Source organism: Lepidochelys kempii, chromosome 2 (assembly GCF_965140265.1).
Source record: "Lepidochelys kempii isolate rLepKem1 chromosome 2, rLepKem1.hap2, whole genome shotgun sequence".
NCBI lineage: Eukaryota > Metazoa > Chordata > Testudines > Cheloniidae > Lepidochelys > Lepidochelys kempii.
In genome coordinates this window covers 244,578,818-244,602,041 of record NC_133257.1, presented here as the reverse complement: position 1 = coordinate 244,602,041, position 23,224 = coordinate 244,578,818, and the positions used below count along the sequence as shown (strand labels likewise).

The 23,224-nt window shown below is 39.2% G+C and overlaps 1 long non-coding RNA gene across 1 annotated transcript in view; it reads right to left on the bottom strand.

Annotated features, from left to right (window-relative positions):
- The window catches only part of LOC140906080 (uncharacterized), a 29,074-nt gene extending 6,965 nt beyond the window's left edge, over positions 1 to 22,109 (bottom strand). The window contains exons 1-2 of the long non-coding RNA XR_012157037.1: positions 22,052 to 22,109; positions 21,630 to 21,691 (exon numbers count right to left, since the gene is read on the bottom strand). This is a non-coding gene — a long non-coding RNA (uncharacterized lncRNA). The remainder of the gene's footprint in view (positions 1 to 21,629; positions 21,692 to 22,051) is intronic.
- Between the last annotated feature and the right edge of the window lie 1,115 nt (positions 22,110 to 23,224).

Genomic DNA, 23,224 nt, shown 5'->3' with positions numbered 1-23,224 from the left:
CTGCTAAGCATGCATGCATAACCACAGTAGCAGACTTTTTAAAGACATACAGAGAACATAGAGGGCAGGATCAATCTTTCAGTGTGCACTCTCTGTTCTCAAGCATCTTTGCAATTAAATATGCCAGGTCAAATTCTGTAGAAGGTGGGTTCATTAGTAGACGGTATTGTTGCACACTTAACGTGTGTTTACAATTAAACTCCAGGGGCTGGCCCAGGTCAGCTGACTCTGGCTAATGGGGCTCAGGCTGTGGCGCTGTAAAATTGCTGTGTGGATGTTGGTCTGGGGCTGGAGCCTGAGCTCTGGGACCACATGAGGGGAAGGGTTCCAGAACCCAGGGTCCAGGCCAAGCCTGAATGTTTATACTGCAGTAATTAGCCTTGCAGCCAAAGGCCCATAAGCCAGCATCAGCTGAGCCAGGCCAACCATAACCATGCCACAGCTCTTTTATTTCAGTATAGATGTACCTTTAGTTGATATTGTTCACGTAAGATTATTTCACTTTGAAATTTCAGGGGGTAAAGAAAAATATGGATGATTACCATGGATGATTATTTTTCTGATGGGAGATCTCCTTACTGAACATCATACCCATTTCATATTTGCAGCATATGCATTTTTTTTCCTTAGAGAAAGTACGCACCATCTTCATGGTGAATACTTGGGGAAGGAGTAAGATCCCACCGTGTTGACATTTACATCCAAATGTCTCAAGGTAAAGCATGAGAACAGCTGTCACTAAGAATTAGTTCCACATTTCATGCTGACGATGTTACCTTTGCAGAGTTTAGGTCTGCCTTTTTTTTTTTAAGCAGTGTCCAGTCTCACTCTCCCTTTTAATGTTACGGAGTGGCTACAATATTTTATACATGACAAGCTTGAGGGAAGAACCCTTATTATCATTCTCCCTGGTAACATGATGAAACGTGAATTAATCTGAGGGAAATATTCATCCATTGCATGAGGATGCCTGAAACATTGCTGCCAAATTCCACGGCTGTCATTTATTACTGGCATTAAGAACTTTTTTTTTTTTACACACTTTTGAAAGAGCTTTCCCAAACCACTGAAGTTTATGAATTGCTTTCAAATTTACAGCTGATAAAAGTGGAATTTTCTCTACCTTTTCAGATTCTTGTTGCTAAACTCAGTGTTTTTGGAGCTAACTTTCCTTACATTTCAATTGCCTTACATGGCAATTTAGTCTTACCCACAATGTTTTACACATTCAGTGCTGTTTTACCAGTTCTATTTTTACAGTGGGGAGTTTGGTCAGTATAAAAATACACTTCAGAAACACTTCAGCATCAGGGGAAAATACTATCTGCAGTTCAGCAATGTTTCTAAATTCCTATCGCAAGAGGAACACATAAATGCACTGTGTAATGTTAACACACTTGACAACATAATATAGGAGAAAGCTTGTTGGGTTGTAATATTATATGTTAAGGGCCAGATTGTAAATGCCTTTTTCACAGCACGGTTTCATCTTCCAACATACTGAGGAATCTCTAAGGGGGCCGAGCACTTTCTCAATGGAGTAAATGGGAATTAATGGTCTTCTGTATCTCTAGGTTGTTGCTCTGCACTCTATAGGATCAAGTCCGCTAAGGGATAGTTGCTTGAGGAAGGGAACCATAGCTTAGCCCTACAATATCTGCAGAGCAAAGAATGTCTCATATGTTTGTCCATATTGTGTCTGGGTTAAAATGAGTAAATATGCATATTAAGAAAATAATAATTAAGCAAATATGCATATTAAGAAAATAGATATGCTTAATCCTAATTTTAATGCAGATTAATTCCCAAAGAGGTTGGATGTGCTTTGTTCTTTGGGCACATATAGCTGCTGAGCTGTTGCTCTCTTTAGGGACAGATTCTGAACTCAATTACAGCAGCATAAACCCATAGTACTTCTACTATATGATGAATGAGTTTCACTGGATGTACAACAGAGTAGTCCAGAACACAGTCATTCCCTTCAGTTGTAAATTTTGCAGAACAGACATCTGTCCTTGTACAGTTTTTAAAGTGCCTAGTCAAATTTTGAGTAATGTGGGTAAAATTTTCAAAAGCACCTAAATGATTTAGGAGCACAGTGTCATGAGGATCCCATTTTGTAAATAGAATTTAGGCTCCTAAATCACGTAGTCATTTTATAATTATCCATCATCATCATCAATAAAGTGGTTAGTTTAATATAGGGGAACCAATTATCATTGCATTGACATGTTTCTCTCTATCAGTTTCTCTCTTTTTACTTTAGAAATCGTGAGAATCCTTACTGACCTTCTCAGTTAATTTATGGACCAACTATCAAACCTTATTCCTTACTGCTCTTATTTCTGGTTTGCATTTTTGAATCACAAAATGGTTTTGATTGATAGTCCAAGAACATGAAGACCTATTTCAATCCACAAAAGACACCAGAAGCATTGCAAGTTTCCCACATTGCTCAATGAAGGGGAAAAACAATACCAGAAAATGTGGAAATGGCAGATGTGCTAAATGTCTCTTTTGTTTTTGTTTTACCGAAAAGGTTAGCCATGATCAGATGTCTAACATAGCAAAAATGAGGAAGGATCTGAGGCTAAAATAGGGAAAGAACAAGTTAAAAATGACTTAGACAAGTTAGATGATTTCAAGTCGGCAGGGCCTGATGAAATACATCCCAGAATACTCAAGGACCTGACTGAGGAAATATCTGAGCCATTAGTGATTATCTTTGAAAAGTCATGGAAGATGGGAGAGGTTCCAAAGGACTGGAAAAGGGAAAATATAAAATCTATAAAAAGGGAAATAAGGACAATCTGGGGAATTACAGACCAGTCAGCTTAACTTCTGTATCCGGAAAGATAATGGAGCAAATAATTAAGCAATCAATTTGCAGACATCTAGAAGGCAATAAGGTGATAAGTAACAGTCAGCGTGGATTTCTCAAGAACAAATCATGTCAAACCAACCTGATAGCTTTCTTTGACAAGGTAACAAGCCTTGTGAATAGGGGGAAAGTGGTAGATGTGGTATATCTAGCCTTTAGTAAAGCTTTTGATACTGTCTCGCATGACCTTCTCATAAACAAACTAGGTAAATGCAACCTAGATGGAGCTACTAAAAAGTGGGCTCAAAACTGGTTGGAAAACCATTCCCAGAGAATAGTTATCAGTGGTTCACACTCATGCTGAAGGGCATAATGAGTGGGGTTCCACAGGGATCAGTTCTGGGTCTGGTCTGTTCAATATCTTCATCAATGGTTTAAATAATGGCATAGAAAGTACACTTATGAAGTCTGCGGATAATACCAAGCTGGGAGTGGTTGCATGTGCTTTGGAGGATAGGATTAAAATTCAAAATGATCTGGACAAACTGGAGAAATGGTCTGAAGTAAATAGGATGAAATTCAATAAGGACAAATGCAAAATACTCCACTTAGGAAGGAACAATCAGTTGTACACATACAAAATGGGAAATGACTGCCTTGGAAGGAGTACTGCAGAAAGGGATCTGGGGGTCATAGTGGAGCACAAGCTAAATATGAGTCAGCAGTGTAACACTGTTGCAAAAAAAAAACCCAAACTTCATTCTGGGATGTATTAGCAGGAGTGTTGTAAGCAAGACATGAGAAGTAATTCTTCCGTCTACTCCAGGCAAATTAGGCTTCAACTGTAATACTGTGTCCAGTTCTGGGCACCACATTTCAGGAAAGATGTGGACAAATTGGAGAAAATCCAGAGAAGAGCAATAAAAATGATTAAAGGTCTAGAAAACATGACCTATGAGAGAAGATTGAAACAATTGGGTTTGTTTAGTCTGGAAAAGAGAAGATTGAAAGGGGACGTGATAACAGTCAAGTACATAAAAGGTTGTTACAAGGAGGAGGAGGGAGAATAATTGTTCTTCTGAACCTCTGATGACAGGACAAGAAGCAATGGGCTTCAATTGCAGCAAGGGAGGTTTAGGTTGGACATTAGGAAAAAATTCTTAACTGTCAGGGTGGTTAAGCACTGGAATAAATTGCCTAGGGAGGTTGTGGAGTCTCCATCATTGGAGATTTTTAAGAGCAAGTTAGACAAACACCTGTCAGGAATGGTCTAGATAATACTTAGTCCTGCATTGATTGCAGGGGAATGGAATAGATGACTTAATGAGATCCCTTCCAGTCCTACACTTCTATGGTTCTATGATTGCCCTACCAGTGATCTTGAACAAAAGGCACTTTATATACAGGGGTGAAAACGTAGTTAATTTTCAATGACTCTTTCAGTCCCGGACCTCTCTCTTCTGAGCCTGATTTTAATAAAAAACATCACTTACTGCCAGCTGCAATGATGGTTAGTAATATGAACATTTCTTCATAAGAAACTGGAATAAGAACTGATTTCACATAGGATAGGCTACTGAACATCCATCAGACTTACAACTTCCAGTTGTTACAAGCATGGGATGTTTTGATCCAGGTGACCTAGAGCTAAAAGCCTTCATGGTCTGTTCCTAGTATCCTCAGTCAGACACACAGAAAGACACATATCAACTCCAGAGGTAGTTTTGCACAGATATCTGAGGGCAGAATTTGGCCCTATGAGCTCTCCTGATAAGTTTTGTGTACACCAATACCTACCAGTCATGACACTGGTTCTGCAGACCTCTAATCCTGGGCTTTATTAACTTTCTTAAACTCAGCTGAATTTAAGTCAGTCCTTTAGGCTTATCCCTTTGCTAGCTACATAGATTGCTGATTAACAACACCATTATAGATAAATAAATCCATTTAGTTAACATGCTTAACAACTTTTTCTGGCATCAGAGTCACAAATGTTAACCTGCTCTGTTAAAACACATCTCCCTATATCCTATCAATAGACAGAAGACATGTTCTAGGCCCTGCAAGTTCTGGAGTGTTTCTAAGTTTTCATCTTCAAAGAGAAAAATAGGGTTGTTGTTTTTTCCCTCATGGGATAACTAACATGTGTTACTATCCTGCTGTAAAAACACAGTGGAGGCAAGGAACTGAGGTAAACTAGGTGAGGTCAAGAACAGGTGGGAGGTACAGTACTGACCACACTTAGCTACCTACGAGATAAAAACTACAGATGCTTTGTCTCCATTTAGGATTTTACACTGAGATAGCTATCAAGCATTTGTTATCTCAAACTAAAAAATACCACCTTTGTGTCAGTGAAGACAAAGCCTAAGAGAGAAACTACTGTGTGGGCAAGTGTACTTTAAAAAAAAAAAAAAAAAAAAAGGAAAGTGGTTTCAGTCTTTCTGGATTAAGAGGCCCAGGCAGGTAACTCTACTGCATCAATCATTCAAATAACCTGTGCAGATAGGTCTAACAGATAGGTACTACAATCCTCTTTGTTTCACTGGGTCTCCTGCTGCCTTTGTATCACACAGGATTACTTCCACTCAGTGAGGAATTTCAGTATGATCAGATTAAAAAAAAACAAACACAACACAAATGCTGTTCCTGGGTTATCCACTTGGTTTCAGTAAAACAAAATATGGTGTCAGGTAATCAGGCAAATGAGAGAAAAATACAGAGAGAGGAATTTGAAAAAAAAAAAACCAAAAACCAAACAATAGGGGAAATGTTCAACCTGCAATCTTTCCTTTTTTCCCTTTCCCTAAGCACTGAATTAAGAAATGTGACGAGGGGCTTTCCTGTCTGTTTTGTGGATACATATATCCTAGACAGTTACTATAAAACCAGAACTGTATGGATTTTTGTACAATGTGATTAAGTGGCTTTTCTTTTCTTTTCTTTTCTTTTCTTTTCTTTTCTTTTCTTTCCTTTTTTTTTTTTTTTCTTTCTGGATTTTCTGAGGCTGTGAAACTGTGCACCATCTGTGACCTTTTCACACATCTCTCTCTCTCTCTCTCTCTTTCTCTTTCACTCACACACACACACACTGCGGTGTTTCTCAGTAAACCCCCTGGAATTATTTTATTGTCTCTACAATATATCTGCCACATTTGGCAACTCCTCCATCTCAGTTGTTTCAACTTGCTCTCCAATTTCCTCATTTCTCTATAATTGATGCCATATGAAAAAATGTCTTTGAAATTGATTTCCCCTTTCCCTCCCACCCCTCACATTTTCTCATCTCTCCTTATACCCCTTCCCTATTTTCAGCTCAAAGCTTTTTCCTTACTAACAGCTGCTTGCTGGCACACTTGTATTCCTATTATGTATTGCAATTTTTTTTCTGACAGTGCTTGAATTGGAAGGGGGTGGACAAGGTACATGGGGAGTGGGGAGTGCTGATTTTGCTTTAACTTTTTCTCAGCTTTTGTTTGCTCTTTAGTCATAAAATCCCTCTTTTGATCAGCAACAGTGATATGGATCTGTGGCTGTAACCCCCCAAACCATCCAACTCAAGAACTGAGGCCTCAATTCAGCAAAACACTTAGGCACATACACAGTCACGTTGCTTAACATACTTAAAATGTTTTGTTGAATTGAAGTCTGGATTCCGATGCTGAACATGAGAAAGCTTGTTAGGATTTATCGGTCCATGAGAATTCTGCTATTTTGCAGATTTTTACATATTTATTTTTAATTTTACCTGATTCAGCAAAGCATTTAAAAACATGCTTAATGTCAGGCACATGCGTAAATGCTGAATGGGGGATGGACTTCAGTGTGTGCTTAAAGTTAAGCATGTGCTTAAATGCTTTGCTGAATTGGGACATATGTGACTCATTTTGAAATTTGATTATTTTGTATATCATACTTGGATCTGCTGCAGAGAAGCAAAATGTAAAACATTCACTTCGAGGGTATTGTACAGTTTCCATTAGGAACTGTGAAGCTTGCTTGGTTCAGGTTTTGTTATGTACCAAGGGCCTGATCCAAAGCCCATTGAACCAAAGGAGTTTTTTTATGGACTTCAGTGGACTTTGGATGAAGTCCAAAGTGCCTGGTCTTTCAAGGCTAGGAGCTTTATGGGAGGTGAGGATGCTTAGCTGTTTGTAGATTCAGGCTCTAAAAAAAAACAGCCAAGGTTTGCTGCAAGGTTTACTAACAATTCAGAACACTTTTAAGAAAACTTGAACATAGTTTCCAGCAAACCTAGGCCAGTTCCTGGACCTGGACGGAACCACATTTTGGTTGAACCCAAAACTCTGAGCAAAACACACATGAATTAAAATGGAAGAAATATTCACAGGATCTCCTATAATTTACTGTACTTCACCCAACTGTATTTTTCTTGTTAAAGGCAATATCCTTCCGATTAATATTTAAACACATAGGAAATATTATTTTAAACACACTTTTTAAACACCCCCCCATTTTTCCCATTGTGAGCTATTGGTTTTTTAAGCAAAAGTGATGTTTATAAACTGCAATTGGAAAATGAAATGAACTGTAAACATATCTTTACTGAGTGCAGCATAGGCAAAATTTGTACAGTGACTCCTGATAAAGATACATATCAACACATAGTTTAAAATCACTGTGGCTTCAAATATTTAAGTAACCCTCTGGGAAAGGTCATGATACTTAGAAATCCTAATCCAGAACTCACTGTCACACACAAAGTAAGAGTGAAGATTCTCTAATATTTTTTTCCATGTTAACAATTTGCAAGAAATTGGATAACCCCATGGATACTGTGGTATCCTTCATGTTTTTCCAGTTTGCCATAATCATATGACTTAAAAATGTGAAATCCAGTTCTTAGTGCTTTTTGTATCCAGCATGTTTAGTGCCAGGTAATATTGGAGTCGAAAGATACACACAGCTCTGATCCTGAGAACTGTTGGCTTGGGTCGGGGGTTTGTGGGGCTTTTCAAAGGACTAGGATGCAGTAAGGATATAATACATCATGTTGATATAGATCCCAGTGTGCTGCCAAAGGTACATAGACTATGTAAAACTCCATTTCTACTGAGAAATAAAGTAAAAGTTGAACTAGACTGAATGGTAAAATTGGATGTTATTGAGCGAATACACCAACTGGGATCAGGAAATAGACTTCAGTCTCTCTTAACAGCACTACTGGGTGGAACACTCTTTACTCTGAAACCTATCTTACTAGATGGGCTGTTTCCCCTCCCTGCTCCCTTTGGTTTGATTACTACTGTTGCTGGCACTAGTTTCACTCAGCCCTTGCACTTCCCAGTCTGTGCCTGGCCCCTACAAAGGGGTGCAGGGGAAGGAGTCTTCATGCATCCTGAACCTCCCCCACACACCATCTTCACAGGGCTAGACTTTTTATTTAACATTTAGGACCATCTTTTTCAGTGTGTTTGCTAAAAGCTGGTGTGAGAAGAGGATGGTTAGCTACACTAGCAGCCTACAGATTCTCCTCAGTAGTCTAAAGAAGGTGGACATTAGTCTCAATGTTCTTTAGGCCTCTGAAGAGTAATAATGATCAAGAGCAAGTATTGATCCAAAGGGGAAGTTTTACTTATAATCATGAGTCTCAGAGAGGATTATTACAGCCCCTCTAGTGTGTATATCACCTCAGGAACTAAGAGGAGTTCAGAGGATAGAGATACTAGGCCAGATTTTCACACATTAGCCTTTATTCTTGCACCCAAGATTTCCACTTTAATCATTTCATCTTATTTGAACCTGTAAATTTGCAAGGATAAAAACCAGTGTGAAATTATTTGGCCAGGTCTAGTTATAAATTTTAAAAGAGTATTTTCACCTGGGTAAAATATATTGAAACAATCCATTGTCTTCAGGTTCTTTTCCCATGATGATTAGCTTATAATATGGAAGATAACCCATGTCTCAGGTGGGTTAGGGGTAATAAACAAAATCATGCAGTATCTAAGAAGCTAAATAGCAATAGTTTGAAATACTGTGAATTTGGTGTCATGTTGGTTGTGAGTGGAGGACCTTTTTTACATGAAATCAGCGATCCATTTTCCATTGGCTATCCTTTTGCCCATTCAATGAGACTCCAGTGTAAAGTTCCAAAATAGTTGCATCTGTGTAATGGGGGGTGATTTACAGTTGATTAGCTCATCTTGGCGCACTCACTTCGTAATGAGATTTCATAGAGAATCATTCAGATAATAACCTCCCTTAAAGCCAAAAGACTTGGCATCTAAGGTTCTTGTTGACCACCAGATTGGATTTCTTGCTAGTTTTCTTCCTGGCTTTCAGAAGGGACTTCCAGAAGAACTGAAATCTGGAACTGCTTCACCTCTTAGTATCTGAGTCCTCAAAATAAAAAGGCATCTGTTTATGGCATATCTCTTTACACATTTTTGGCTATCATAACATTTAAATTTCAAGTCCAATGATCATCAGCTCTAGTTTACAGATATTTGACAGGCCAAACTCACCTTTCTCTCTCTCTTTTTTTTTTTTTTTGAGCTTGAATTTTATTGCTTTAACAACATTTTGCTTTGGGGTTTCTTCTTTCATGGAGGTACCATAACACTGACTGAGTCTTAAAAGCTGCACAAATAAACTTTGAAGGCCTTTTTTTTTTGTACAGGCTCCATGAAGTTCCTTACACATTTTCCACTATGAGCTCCTGTCTACTCAAGTATCTTTTTGTTGTGGTGATGCAGCACGTGACTAAAGGATGAGACTGAAAGTTTGGCAAATGCAGTATTTTCTCTTTCGGGGATTATGATTTCAGGTAATCACACAGCCTTCAGCAGATGCTATGTATTTTCCTTTCTAGAGCCATTACAATGCAACCAACATGAGGGGAAAAAAAGCACACACAGGAAAGTGTGAGTGACTGCAAGTTTTTTTGTTTTTTTTTTATGGCTATTTATAAATAAAGCAGGAGAAGGCCCATTTCATATTAATATTGTGTGCCAGTTACTGGACTAGAAAGAATGATTAGGCAAACTTGAATTCCAGGTTGAGGACAAGATTGCAATATTTACTTTGGTCCCATACTACTGTATATGAGCTCTCAATCTCTCTCTCTCTCTCTTTGTGTGAGTGTATATATATATATATAAACATGGAATAAATACATGTTATTGATTTTCATTACATCCCATCCCCCACACTCTCATTATATGGATGCTTTTTAGAGCCAAATTTCATCTGTATCTTTTTCAAAGGACCAGTCTCAGGAGTAAGAACCCACAAGTTGCCTGCTTACCTGCTATGTTAACCCTCAGGCAGCCTAATGAGTGCAGCTGGGCCCCAACTGGTTTTTCTCACAGTTTAAAAAGTTGTACTTCAAACCAAAGAGAACTTTAAGAGCATTTCAACAAGCAGGATTGGAGCATGCAAATGAACAAAGTCAGCTGCAAAAATATTGACCTTTTTCCCTATCCACCATTTGAAGGTTTCACAATTATTTTCTTTTTCTCCATTGTGCACAAATTACTTCTTGCTTTACTTGTTGTTTTGCAAATGAATTACATCTTGGGAAAGTGGCTTTGTAGGTAATGGACCAGATCCTCAGATAGTGTAAAACACTGTTGTTCCATTGACTTTGGTTTATACCACCTGAGAATTGGGTCAAAATCTGCCTATCAATGTAAATGAAGGTGTAACTAAGGACAGAATACACCCCAATGGTATTTAGCAAAATAAAATAAAAAATACCTTACATGACAGTGTTCCTGTGCTTTGTTTTGTCTCATGTCCTTTCTTTTTTGATCCTGCAATGGGCCTTGGTAAGCTGAAAGTTATGGCTGTGGGATTGCTTCCTGTTCCACTTGTCTCCTGCCACATCACCACATTTATACGTACTCCCTGGATGGTACATTGTAGCTTGCAGAGTTTGATATATATATATAATTGTGTTATGGTATTATCTTAACTATCACAAACCCAAACTGTCTTCTTTGAAGGGCTAGTGACTTTTTTTCTGAAAAAAAAAAGTTTTTTTCTGATGAAAAATGGCCTTTTTTCAAATGGAACTTTTTGTGAACAATTGTTGATGTCATCTACATTTCTTGTATTTCATGAATGTTTACACAATGTTTTTGATCAGTTTTTATTTAAAACATTATCAATTGCATTTTTTAGTATATGGAATTGTTCAGCATAGTTTAAAATACATTTGATAAGAATTTCTATTTAAAAATTGATAGACATTGTGAAAACTTTTGATAAAGAAACAGAACTTGCTCAGTTTTGAGCCTTGCACTATAGAAACAATCTTGAAATTTCTCACAACAGATTTCTTTCTGTATTCAACCAGCTCTACTACTTTGCTACTTGTCTGCACAGAGTCCAGCAGAATGGGACCCTGATATTTGATTGGGGTTGCTGGGTACTATTTTACTCCAATAACAATATGTTCATAACTATATTAAAATAAACATGACGATTTTCATCTATTTTTCTTCCTCAAAAATATTCCTCTTGAAATAAGCATTCCTGAATGCAGTGGGTCATTCTATATTTTGATTATTTTAATCAAATTTGATTTTGCCTTTCAATTATGTACATCCAAAATATAAAACATATATAAAATATAAATCATGAAAATCCTGATTGAGATTAAAGCTCTTGGTATAGGTTTAGAACGGTGTTTTCCCTGTATAATACTCTCTCTGATATAAACTCAAATATCACATACATTTATGTTGTTTCATACCAGATCCATTACATAATTCCATTCTCAGAAGCATTTACTGCAACTCATCCCATAATTTAGTATCTCTGTCTGTATCTATTTAGTATCTCTGTCTGTATCTGTATTTAGTATCTATTGTATTTTAAGCTGCAGACTTATATCATGATCTCTCCTACTTACATAAGCTGATAAACTGCAACTTCCAGGGGACAAACTCATTTTCATATATATGCATCCCACGACCAAAGCCTCCCCTCCTCTCAGGTATTCAAAACTCTCTTTGAAGTCAATTGAGGCCTGATCCTACACCCTTAAAATCAGTGGGAGTTTTGCCTTTGACTTCAATGTAGGATAGAGACCTGGGAGAATAGGGGACTGCAGGAACAGGTCCTCCTTGACTGCAATAGAAACTGTGTGGAGAAGCTGAGGCATAGATGTGTACTCTATGACAGACTCGTTCCCCTTGTAACTGTTATAACTTAGCTGATATTCGCAAAAAGAAAAGGAGTACTTGTGGCACCTTAGAGACTAACCAATTTATTTGAGCATAAGCTTTCGTGAGCTACAGCTCACTTCATCAGATGCATATGATGTATGTATGTGTATAATATGTATATGATATATGTATGTGTATGTATATGTATAAATGTCTAAAATGATTCCCCTTAAGCAATAAGTAAACATTTCTGAGTGATAAATAGCAGGCCTTGGATGATTTTATAATGTATTAGCTCTAAGACATGATGATGATCAAACAATATGGTAATTATGCTTTGAAATAGGAGCTCTGGGGTGCCTGACTGACTTTGAGGTCGATGAGTGAAGATAGGGTGATCAGATGTCCCGATTTTATAGGGACAGTCCTGATATTTGGGGCTTTTTCTTACATAGGCTCCTATTACCTCCCACCCCCGTCCTGATTTTTCACACTTGCTCTCTGGTCACCCTAGGTGAAGATCTCAATGTGAAGTCAATAGAAGTTTTGGTATTGACTTCAGTGGAGCCAGGATTTCACCCCAGATCTCCACTGCTTTATAGACACCAAGCCAAATCATACTAGATGAAGATTTGACCCACTATTTTTTAAAATAACTTCTCAATACAAAACTTGGTTCCTTAAATTCAGTGGGAAAGTGCCATTCATGCTGTTCTTCACAAAATTATGAATGACTTTCTGAGATACAACCCCCCCCCCCACACACAAAGGCATATCAGAGAAATCATTAGACGCCTACAACTTGAGCACCTTTGGCCGTATTTCATCAACTGTCACCAGTTAAGAAAGGTTGGGCATAACCAGTTCTTGGTAGGCCTCCAAAGAAAACATGGGTGATGCAGGAAACAGCTTTACTATCTACTAAATTGCACTTCTCCCCATAAGCCTGAATTGAACAAATGCTGCAGCATAGTGTTCGGGAGTTCTCTGTTACAAGAGCTGTTGCTCTTGGATAAGGAATAAAATCAAGGTCCTGGCTAAAGCTGTGTTCATTAAGGTTCCCCTGGGCCACTTCACAAAAATGTGGATGTTAACCTGGATGTCTTGGCTGAATTCCAATGTGAAAACCTATATAAAAAATTCTCCTGCAATTTCAATTTGATAAAGCATCATTCAGTTCCTGTCCTAAAATGTCCTAGGATGTTGTTGTGCTCTGTTGCATTGTTGTTTATAATGCTTTGGTGCGCCTTCTGGATAAAAGGCACTATATAAATGTAAGCCATTATCACTGAATGCAGAGCTGAGGCTCAGCTCTGCTTTTATTTAACAAATTACTGTGTCTCTAACTTTGCAGCTCTTTTGTGTTCAAGTTTCACTCTTCTCACCTCTCCTAGTTTTTAACTCATGGATGAACCCTTTCTGGCAGCCACTTTATCTTCCTTCCAGCTGGCAGATCAAATAAACACCTTCTTTGGGAACTGATGCTAACACACAAGTAGATCAGAAGAAGTGAATGTTATTTAGCAATGCAACCAGCCTCACTTCCCTTGCTCCCCACCCTCATAGATGCTGATTATAACTACATTCCTAAAGAAGGCTGGACTGGTAACTCAACCTTGAATCTCTTGTGTGGCAACAGACTGTAATGTTCTGTGCCAGACAATGTTGTGATGTTTACAACGAACACTTAGGTACCCAGGGTGTTGATACCTCTGATCAAACATCTGAGTCCCACAACGCCTGCGTCAAATGACTTGCCCTCCCAGTGGCTGGAAGGTCATTTTATAAGACTTTTGTTTTCAGTTAAATTGCAAACTCTACTCTTTGCAATTCAAAGACTCAGTGGTGTCTATGAGACACAGCCCTTCCTTGGGAGGTGGAGTGAAATTGAATTCTTCCTGGAGGTGCCCCGGGAGGCTGCCCTAGAGCTCCTAGGTGTGCAAAGGCAATGGGCCCATTGCTAACCCTTCATGGGGTGCACATTACTCTCCCTTCTTGACTGTCCATCTCTGATGTCATATGTGTAAAATGGACAGAGCTATGGTTTCCCATCAATCCATGTCCCTTTGGGGGCACTGTGTGCTCCTTGGGGGAGTAGGGAGAGAGTACTATCCAGGCTCCCCAGAGCTCAGGGACTACAGTTGTTGTTGGCCTTTATGCAGGCTGGGTTAGGGGGAAAAGCAGACTCTTAGCACACTCTGCCCTTGCACACCATCATGCTCAGCATTGCAGTACCTAACTTTTAGGCGCACTGAAAACCACTTAGATCCACAAAGCCTGCATTAGGCACCTAGTCTCCCTGTACAACAAATGGGGAGAGATAGGCCTCTGAGAGAGGCATCCACAGAAGCTAGCACACAAGACAGGAGCCACCTATGCTAGCCAACAGGATATGTTGATGAGATGGGTGTCAGGTGGCTTAGGAGCCTAATCCATTTCTTGTGCGAATGACTTAGGCAGGTGCCTAACTCCTCACCAAATGGCTGGTGAGGCAGAGGAGGAGGAAGAGGATTCCTTATAACTTTTAACCCCGGGGGGCAAGGGACCTGGGATGTGGGAGACCCTGCTTCAATTTCCCTTTCTGCCTGATGAGGGAAAGGAATTTTAATAGAGGTCTTCCACCTTTCAGGTGAGTGCCTTAACTACTGGACTATAGAGTGATTCTTGCTCTGGCCCAATTAATATTTAATTAAAGCAGAATGGCTATCAGGAGGTCCTTGCCACTCCGCCCACTGGCCAGCCATTTGGTGTGGAGTTAGGCACGCTCATAACATGACTATTGTGTCAGGCCCTGCAGCTGATATGGGTGGAGGAAAGCCTATCTTCCCCTGGTTTGAAGAATGCATTGGGGCTTAGGTGGGAGATAGGCATCTGGACACCTGGAGTGAGGCAGCAGCATACATGCCCAGAAGCAGAAACATACGAAATTTACAGTGGAAATCTAGTCACTAAGTGAATTTAGGTGTTTACAGGGTTAAGCAGCTATCAGGCAGGGATTTTGTGGATCAAACTGGTCTCTAAAACTGAGATTTAGGCACTTAAATCTGTGCTTTACATACTTAAGAGCTTTACATGCTTTACATACTTATGCTTTACATACATACTTTGCGGATGTGGCCCTTAAATATGTGTAAAAAGATATTTCTTAGCAAGATTTTTTGTATGTTTGATAAAGAGTGGTTTATGTCAATATAATGCAGGTATTTTCAGCATTGCCAGGAAGGTGGGAAATTGCTTTTACTAGAAGCAACACAAAGAAATTCTAGCAAGACCCACATAAATCATACGTAATGATTCTTAACATTCTGATGGTAATACTGTGTTATTGTAGTACATTGAATCCAAAGTGCAGAACTGCAGTGTGCTTTGCTTTAGAATCTGATCTACTCAAAATACAGTACAAATATATATATTTTTAAAAACCATGAAGAATAGGTGGTAAATATGCCAGCACAGAAATGTCCTTAGCTAAATTGTAATTGTAGCTAAATGCAACCCTGTGTTTAGGTTGCCTAACACTTTTTGACTATAAAAGATTCTCTTCTTGCAACCTCTTTTTGAGAAGCTCTAGCATATCCATTGTTTGCAAGCCTTTGAAATGCATTAGGAGGAAATCTGTTGCCTTTTCTTTATCCCATGAACTTCTATTCAGATTTTACTGAGGTTTGCTCATGTTTGTCAGGAAAATGTTGGCAACCTGACAAAATAATAACTAAACATGAGTACACTTAAGTGCTGGGCTCATGTCTCTGCCAAAGTAGCTGCAGCAGTGTCAACAGTACACATTGTCCTGGGAAGCCTGAGAGCTGCTGTAGGGTGGGGGTTGGAACAGATAGCCAGTCCGGGTTCCTTGCACCCCAAGCACTTCCTGACTGGTGAGTCCCCTTCTGGGATAACAGCCTGTTGCCAGCTAATGTAGCTAGTCCTGTAGCTCAAATGATAACAGTCTATGCTGATGTTTCTGTAAGTAAACCCTGATGCTGCATGATGGGGATGTAGAATTTGTTTTTACCTCTTTTTCCTTTAAAAAAATCCTTGGATACTACATATCCATGGAGGGTGAAAAAGCACCCTAAATTAAAAGAACATTATTCAGGTTTGTCAAACACTCAAATGTTAGAAAATATCAGATTTATAGTTGCCTCTGCAACCTTAACTCAAATCACCCATGTATATGAATTATGGTACCGTTTTTAATGACATGATCACATGGTATTCTCTCAGCAGGACCCCTGACTCTTTCTGTGCGCAGGACGGGTACACAAAGGGGCAGAATAAAGTTTACATAGGTAACTGGAAATGTCATATTTACAATCTTTCAGGAGCTTGACTTAATAGCATAAATAACATTAGTTTAATGTGGCTTTTCATGTAATCCTATTAACACCCATCTTGCTGAGTCAGTGTGCTCAAGAAAAATAAGTTTTGGAAAACATCCAATAATGTTTACAAATCTAACAATGCACATTGTTTTTATTTAAATTTAAGTACTAATGATTTAAACAGCTTACTACATTTGCACCAAACAGAAAGATAGGGCTCGTATTTCTTACAAGCAAGGAAAGGTCCTCGTGGACACTGAAGGTAAATGCACATCTTTCAGAGAGGGCTGATTATTTTTTTAATCTGTCTTCTGAGGAATACCCTTAGGCCAACAATTTGACCTACTGTACATTGTTTCTTCTAAAGCACTTTGCCAATTTCTTGCATTTTAATTTGGAAGCTAATGTCTGTCAATGCTCTTTATAATTAAACTAGCTCAGCACTAATGAACCAACATTCAGGCCAAGAGACAATGAAAGAGCTCTATTACAGGCCAAACAAATGATTTACTAATGCCTTGACAGTGTCAGTTTTAATGGGAAAGGTTATTTTTTTAAATGGTAAAATATTGACCACTGTGCAATGATAGACATGCCTTTAAAGGACTGTTTTCAGACTTGATTGACAATGCACATTTTAAAAGGTTTCAGAGTAGCAGCCGTGTTAGTCTGTATTCGCAAAAAGAAAAGGAGGACTTGTGGCACCTTAGAGACTAACCAATTTATTTGAGCATAAGCTTTCGTGAGCTACAGCTCACTTCATCGGATGCATACTGTGGAAAGCGTAGAAGATCTTTTTATACACACAAAGCATGAAAAAATGGGTGTTTACCACTACAAAAGGTTTTCTCTCCCCCCACCCCACTCTCCTGCTGGTAATAGCTTATCTAAAGTGATCACTCTCCTTACAATGTGTCTGATAATCAAGGTGGGCCATTTCCAGCACAAATCCAGGGTTTAACAAGAACGTCTGAGGGGGTGGGGGGAAGTTTAGGAAAAAACAAGGGGAAATAAGTTACCTTGCATAATGACTTAGCCACTCCCAGTCTCTATTAAAGCCTAAGTTAATTGTATCCAATTTGCAAATGAATTCCAATTCAACAATCTCTCGCTGGAAGTTTTTTTGTTGTAATATCACAACTTTCATGTCTGTAATCGCGTGACCAGAGAGATTGAAGTGTTCTTCGATCTTTTGTAGTGGTAAACACCCATTTTTTCATCCTTTGTGTGTATGAAAAGATCTTCTACACTTTCCACAGTATGCATCCGATGAAGTGAGCTGTAGCCCACGAAAGCTTATGCTCAAATAAATTGGTTAGTCTCTAAGGTGCCACTTTTCTTTTCACATTTTAAAAGATATCCTTAATATTTACATTTTAGAAGAAAAAACTGATTTAGCTTAATTCCCTGTGAGACCTGAAGGGTTAACTCACCTGTTCCTTTCAGACATAAGGAAACAGTGGTATAGTCTATCCATTCAGATATGATTTGTTTGACCACAGCTGATTGGCCATGAGTGCCCTTGGCCTTTCCTGTTTCTTTGTTTATTGAGGGCCTGGTTCAGCCACCTGTCTCATTATGTATGTTACTCACAAGTAGCCCCATTTGGCTCAATTGTGCTGTCTACTCTAGGCATCACCCTGCATTGCTTGCTGTGCGGTCTTGAGCAGCCCTAGAGAAGCATTGTGACTCACTCTCTTAGAATTCTGAGGTGTGGCGGGCGTAACCCACCAGAACAAAAGACTTTCCCCCTTCGGATGAGGGAGGGGATCACAAATCACATAATTATTTGGAACAGCAAGTGGATAAAACAGGAACAGGGGTGAAGGTTAAATATACAACAGAGGGGAACTAGAAAGGGATACTGTGCGGAGAAACCCAGCCAATGCCCACTGCCGCATGATGGACTCTGAGTCAACTGTCCCAGAGAAAATGAGAAAACCTGTGTTCTTCCAGAAGTTGGCTGATAGAGTGGAGGAGAGGAAGGACTGGCTATTAGTATCCTTTAGCACAGCATTCTGAAAATGGGAGCAGCCTGAGGCCAGATGAAATGCAGGTTCTTCTAACTTGGGCAGGAACAGGGGAAATGCTGCTGCTAAGGGAAACAGCAATGGAGAGGGACATGCGTAAAGGCTGTGTGTGCAGGTCAAAGTTTGTTGGCAGAGTGAAGAGAGGCAGCACCTTGGAAGAAGATACTGGGTTGGGGACTATGGGCACAGAGACTGTGGCTGGCTGCCTTAAAAAAACTATGGACTCCTCAGAAGGGAAAAGTCTTCGGGCACACTGAGCTCTGAAAACTTATGGGAAAATGAGAATGAATGCCAAGTACTTTTTGGGGAACTGTTCCAATCTCTGCCTTCCTTTTTCCTACCACGTCTGTGATGAGCACATCAGGAAGTACCTGCTGACAGCCTCCCACAGGTCTTGTATAGCCAGATGTTGTGTGCCTGCTACTATACTTCTTTATTAATATAGACAGCTCCATTAGCCAGTGCAGATGGTGATCTAGAGACTTCTTCTCCTGGCCCATCCTCACCCCTGTTTAAGTGTAATGCTACGGTAGGATAGTAACTCTGGGGAAACCTCCTCTGAATGCAGATACTAGAGCTGGGTGAACTTTTTCACGCAAATGAAGATTCAGGTTGACGGAAAGGTTTTGTGATTTCAGGTTGAAATTGCCAAATTAGGGTTTTTTTGTTTTTATATATATAAATCTTTAGTTTTGCCATTTTAAAAACAATGTTCAAAATGTTTCACTTTTTTATTTGAAATGCCTTTTTTTCTGAATTTTACTGCAATTTTGTTTTTAAAAAGGTTTAAAAACTTGAACATGAAACACAATGTTTTGTTTGATCCAAATGAAATGAAATCTCTTTGATTCTTTTGGTTTGCTTAAAATGTGAACACATTTCCTTTTGGGTGGACCCATAATGAAGCTATATTTTTGGTTAGGCCAATGGACTGGAAAAAAACCAGTTATTTGCAAAACAGCAGCCATCATCTGCACTCTCTCCCTTCACCTCAGCAACTAGGATAAGGACCAGGAAGAATTTAGCCAACTGATTTCAATAGGACTATTTTCAGATTTACTCAACATATAGAAAGAGGGAAGGGGAAGAAACTGGAGATGATGCCTCAGTTCTTTCCACCTACATTTGAAAATGTTGCTGGTAGCCTAACACACACAGAGGTAACATCAAGCTATTAAACCTCACTATAACTTTATTCTTTTTATGGGATAACTGAGTGGTGCATTGCCATGGTGGGGAATGGGGGGCGGGGAGGTACTGCTGTCATTTCTTTTTATACTCCATTATCTGTCTGATTAATCTGACTTTCATTCCGCTATAGTTTAACAGCTCATTTGTCTGGTGTGTTATTAGTAAATACATTTTATTATCTGGCATATTAACTGCCAAAGCTCCAGAGACCATGACACAAACCTATGAACTGAAGCATGATGTCTCCCCAGACCATTGCTAAGCAGCTCCATAAGAGAAGGACATAATTGACAGGCTGAATATACTCTCTTCTTTTCCAATCAAAGTCAAAGCATGTGTATTTGGAAGTGGGTAGATTTAAATCATTTACAATACACTGTAGTCTTCATATTCCCTGTTTGTTCATATGACCCTCTATGTTCACCTTCAGACCTCACGCTATCTGAGTAATAAAAACTGATCCCCTTTCTGGTTAACATCCATTTATTCTCTCATTTATGTCTAACCATAACATTGTCATGTTTTCTAACAATGAGATTTCTCAGTATAGTGTAAGTGGCCCAGAAAATAAGACAGAAGATTGTATTTTCTCATGGGAAGTGAGCTTAGATTTCATTTAACCCCTTTAGGCTTGCTCCTGTGCCCTCTGGAGCCTAGCAAAACACCCATTGCGTCAGTGATGCAGAAGCAAGATTCTTGTGGTTAAAGGCCTGTTCTTGCACCGCTGAACTCAATGGACATTTTACCATTGTCTTCAGTGGGACCAGGATTGGACTTTTAGTAGGCAGGGAGGAAGTATGGTGCCATGGGTAGAGCTTGGGAGGGGAAGCAAGGAGAGGACTAAGTAGTTAGTGTTTTTATAGCATTTTGATTAAGAAGCAATGAGCAATAAGAAAATACTATACTAAATAGTAGTATTTAAACTGGGAAATGATGCCTTTGCCAACTCTCATTCACCTGGATTAGTGGTGGGCAACCTGCAGCCTGCGGGCCACATGTGGCTCACCAGGGTAAGCTGATTGCAGGTTGCGAGACATTTTGCGGACGTTGAGTGTCTGCAGGCATGACCCCCCACAGGTCCCAGTGGCCTCGGTTCGCTGTTCCCGGCCAATGGGAGATACAGGAAGTGGCGGGCCGCAGGGATGTGCTGGCCGCCACTTCCTGCAGTTCCCATTGGCCGGGAACTGTGAACTGTGGCCACTGGGCATTGCGGGGGGCCGTGCCTGCAGATGGTCAATGTCAGCAAAATGTCTCGTGGCCTGCAAACAACTTACTTTGATGGGCTGCAGGTGGCCCGCGGGCCACAGGCTGCGAACCACTGATCTGGATAGCTAAATGATTACATTTTAGCTTCCTTTGTGTTTGCTTTCTTATGCACATTACTGATATCAAGTTTCAGTAACAAAAAGTGAATTTCAAACTCATTTGCAAGTACTTATGGGACCTGAATTTTAAATTCCAAGACGTAAGTATTTGTGCTGGAAATATTTATCTACTCAGAGAACAGAAAAAATACCATGTGACTTAAGAGATCAATTTAAGCAACGCTACTCAAATTCTGACTAAACGGTTGATTAATTTAAAATTTGAAAATATTTGAGTGAAATTAAACAATGAATAAACTCCAGAAATATAGTCAGCACATGTTCTGCAAACAGTCCACATTCGTCATCTGAAATATTGCTTCTGAATTATTCACTTGACTCTGACCATTAAGAAGTTAAATGTATTGCAATTTGCTCAGTTACATGAATTGTTCTCTTGTAGTTGCATGTATATACCTATTACTGACATTAATAGGAAAATAAGACAGACGATTGTATTTTCTCATGGGAAGTGAGCGTAGATTTCATTTAACCCCTTTAGGCTTGCTCCTGTGCCCTCTGGAGCCTTAATAGGACATTAATAGGACATTAATAGGAGTTACACACAGGATTGGATTGAGAGTGAGTAGAGTGAAAAACCAAATGCAGAGAAACTGCGAGGAAAAAGGATGAAAGAAATTTGAATGAAAAAATACACACAATGAGTCAGATCCTCAGCTGATGTAAATCAGTGTACATCCATCAATTTCAGTCCAGCGGAGGCTCTGGTCCAATATTAGCTACACATTATATGGAACACCTACCTGTTCCAGTTCAGCTTTTGGGAGATGTAGGTCTTCAATGCATAGCACAGACTTCCCTTAAGCTAGAAAAAAGCAATTAAAAAATTTAAGCACTGTAGAAGTAAAATAGATTTAAAAAAACAGGGTAAAAAATGAATACATTTTAACTCATTTTGACCCCCCCCCCAATAATAAGAGTTTTACAAAACCACATCCTTCATCAGCTTCACTCCTCTCTATTTCAATTCTTACATGTCATTCCAATTAAAAAGATTGGCTGTGTTCTACCAGCATGTTAGAGATTGTCTTAGAAGATCATATGAATTTTCTGCTGGGAGTGACAGAGTTAAGTCATTTTTGTCAAATACGTATATGCTACAGAGAAATGGGAACATGAAAGGGAATTAGAGGAGAAGGAAACAGATAAAATGCTAAACATTTACTCAGAATCTGTCTTTATAAATGAAGATTGAATTTTATCCAAACCAGGAATCAGATTTCTAGGGGAAGCAGATGAAAAATTAGAGTGCGCAGAATGCAGCAGAAAAATGGTTGTTAAAAGGTTACAGCCTTTTAAATTTGACAAGGTTCCTTGGCCAGATTACATATACCCAGGAGTGCTGGAGGAAGTGGGAGTGGAAACTGGAGAAGCTTTAGCAGCATTTTCACAAGTTCACTCAAATTTTATTCACTTCAAGACTCAGAGAGAGATCTGAAGATTGAGAAAATGGGTCACGTAATTTTGTCACTTCAACAACAAAACAAAGGAGGGAAGGGGTCTGTGGAAGTAAGAAACCTGGTTCAATCTGTTTGTTAGTGTTGTGGGAAGAGACTGCAGAAGTGTAAAAAAAGGGGAAGAGACTCATAGTACGATGAAGGATGAAATGTCAAACAGTGCACCACCAGTTAAGGACATCCAGCCTTTCTCTGTGTGAGAGGGATTCTGTATAATGTGTTCAGGTTCATTGAGGATGTTACTATTGTGCTAGACAGGGAAGATCAAACAATAAGAATCCACACATGCCCCGCTAATTTCTTCACATGAAATTTAAGTGTACCACAGATGCTTCTTTTAGACCATTCCATGTTGGTCTTCTAGAGACAAACAAGACACTAGAAAAAAATGTCTAGTATGGATTTCTTCATCAAATTCAAACAGGCCACACACTGAAATAAAACACTATTCCAAGATGTATATATACTTTTACTTTTGAAATTTATCCTGGCTCAGAACTATATTACCAATGTCATATCCAGTTAACTACAGTTACGCTAACTCACAAGTAGCAATGTAGAACTGCTTCAAATGTTCTGGCTAGAAATTCTTACTTGACAGCTACATTTGCCACATGTTTTAAGGAAGGTTTGTATTCTACTTGGAGGTCATGATACTGTCCAAGAGCTGGTTAAATTCTAATTCCACAAGGTTACAGTATTTATTGTCCAAGCGTTGTCATTCAGTGATGCACAGTAGTAATGTTTCTGAATTGCTTAAAATTCAAAAGTGGGTAGTCTGGTGCTGCCCGAATATATAAGAGTGGGGTGGAGGGAAGGGTGTGTGTAAAATTGGTGGAGCAGTTCAAGCAAAGAAGATTATATGTATCCTATATGCAGCC